This window comes from Platalea leucorodia (assembly GCF_965183815.1).
Source record: "Platalea leucorodia genome assembly, chromosome: Z".
Lineage (NCBI taxonomy): Eukaryota > Metazoa > Chordata > Aves > Pelecaniformes > Threskiornithidae > Platalea > Platalea leucorodia.
This window is the reverse complement of record NC_138858.1, coordinates 46,861,638-46,864,338: the sequence shown is the minus strand read 5'-3', so window position 1 is coordinate 46,864,338 and position 2,701 is coordinate 46,861,638.

Below are 2,701 nucleotides of genomic sequence, written 5' to 3'. Positions count from 1 at the left end.
CGCCGCGGACGACGCCCCCCCGCCCCGCGCTCCGGGCGCTGCGGCGGCGGCGGCGGCGGCGGTCCCCGGGGCTGCCGCTGCGCAGGGCTGAACCAACGCGCACGGCGGGGGAGAGCGACAGCGGAACGACCGCCAAACCGGCTCCGGCTCCGCTCGCCGCTACCCGGACCGCCGCACCATTGCCCTTGCCCCGCCCCTCGCCGAGCCGCCGCAGCCAATCGAGCCTCGGAGCTCCGGGCCGCCCCGCAGCCGCCACCTATCAACGCCGCCGCTCCCGCCGGCGACCAATGCGAAATAATGGCAAGGGCGAGCAACCAATCCCGACTTTAGGCTCCGCCCCGCCCCTGACGTGCGGCTACGGCCCGTCAGCGTGCGGCGCCGGCACAGTCAATAATGCCCCACCGACCAATGCGGTGTGCTGCTCACGGGGCGTTCGGCGGCATTAATTATTCATGACATGTATTATTCACGCCCCGCCCGGGCTGCCCGCCGCCCGCTCGCGGCCGTGGCCACCGCCGTGGCCGCCGCCCGGGCACCTCCACGGCACTCGCCCATCGGTTCTTTGGACACAGCGATCGCAGGAGGCTGGCACACGTCCGGTCTGTTTGTACGCACGCCTGGGTAGGCTGTTTAGTAAGAGCTTACAATCTGATGCCGTCACGTAACTGTGTCACCGCAGGTGTTTTGATACAGTCCACGTCCACTAACGAGTAACTTTAATGAAAGACAGAGCACGCGGTGGACTGGGAGCTCCAAGGGCAACTCCGCTTTAAGTGGCCAGCGCGCTTGCACAACCTGGCCCGGTATTCCCACAACGCTTCCCAGTTGCCCCTTTCTGCTTAAAACCGCGGTGGCGTTCGTTACGCTGGCCGACCTCCGCGAGCACGTGCAGTAACACTTCCAGCAGCTTACTGTTCCAGACGCAGCACGACAGCGAGACGTGCGGGTGTCAGCGTTGACCTTGGAGAGCTGCCCTGTTGAGCAGAGCCAGCGAGAGGAGCCCCCTGGCCGTTACTAAGCCTCTGTGACGCGAGGCCGCGCGTACAGGCACCCCTGCAACTGTAGGAGCCGTGGCGGTCACAGCCAGCGATGCCTGGAGCGAGCTGCAAGTCCTTTTACTACCTCTGAGGTTTCTAAATACGGCCGACAGTGCGAACCCTCCTGGAGACTCAACGGGGTTCATCCACAGGGGACAGGCAACTGCGCAGACAGAACATCCCTGCCCCCTCTGTCAGCTACAGTAACCCCAAACACACCCGGCAAGAACCTCGGCCCTTCAGACACAATCGCCCAAAGAACACCAACTGCGGTTGTGATTTCTGCAATGAGGCTATGTTTTTATCCTGAGCGTTCATGGGAAACTAAGACTTCCTCTAGTAGAGTAACTTCGCTGTACATCCCATCTTGCTTTGAAATTGATCTTATGCTTTAGTACAGGACCTCGAAACTCAATCAGACTCCCTGCTGTGCTTCAAAAGGGGGGATTAGAGACAGCAGTGGCAGCGTAACCACTGTCTCCTCCCTCCATCTCGGGGTGCAGATAGGTCTGGGCACACCATCCTAGAACAAAATACGCTGCATCCTCTATGCGTTACTCCAAGCCCCAAACATAATCACTGCATCTCCCCTCGCTTTCCCATAAACCCACTTATGCAGGGCATGCTTGCTACAGAATAAAAATAATTTCATTAGACTGTGCCGTTTCTAGCTTCATCCTCATTCAAGACATCACAAACCGTTTTGCATCAATGGAAATAATGACAGCAACTAAGTTAGGGCTATTATCTGCTCACAAACAGCTTTACAAAATCCTGGTAGTCAAGTCGGATCTCTTAGGCTCTGACATACTTCAAACTGGAGCAGGAAATTCTAACTCAGCAAAGAGAATATATCCTCATTATTTCTGCACAGTTCTCAAATTGTAAAAAACAGCTAGCCATAATTAACAACAAAATAAAAAATTCTGAAGATATTTCCATGAACATGACACAGTAATAAAACACGGCGTAAGAAATGTTTGTCTGGATGAACTGTGCTTGCCTCTGAATAATTGCTTTATTTTGTAGAAAGATTAAGCTACATGTATTTTCAGTGAAAAGAAGGAACTGGAAAGCTACTTTGTCCTGTTCTAGTCTGGAGCAAGACATTACCACCACCACCACATTACTGCAACACATCGACAAAAAAACACCAAACCTTTTGCAGGCCTTTGTGGAGTCTTTCGGTATCAATCACAGCATCCACACTACATTTCCTCAACAAACACTATATCCAGAAAGCTTTTTAGGAATTTTTGAAACATTATTTTTATTTAAAACATTCTACAAGCTTGAATCAAAGCCTCCTGAAGTTATGCTGTATATGAATGATGGCAGACAAAAGGGTGTCATTATTGACAATGTGCTTGAAGCTTTAATAGGAATTTTGAAGGTCATAGTATCTTTGGAGAGGGATGAATACAAAGAATTCAGAAATATTTCAGCAGTAAGATTAGAGATTTGGTGTTTTGTGGAACCTGGCTTTGTTATCACGAAGTTTCAAAAGAGACCAAAAAAAGTCTAACTCCTCAAAGAGACTCCACAATGACAGCCAAAACCAGCACTAGTTATGTCTTGTCTTCACCTGTGTAATTCTGTTTTCTAAAATGAATGTGAACCTTTACAAAGAGTTCTTAGTTTTCCGATGCTCTATCAATCAAAAC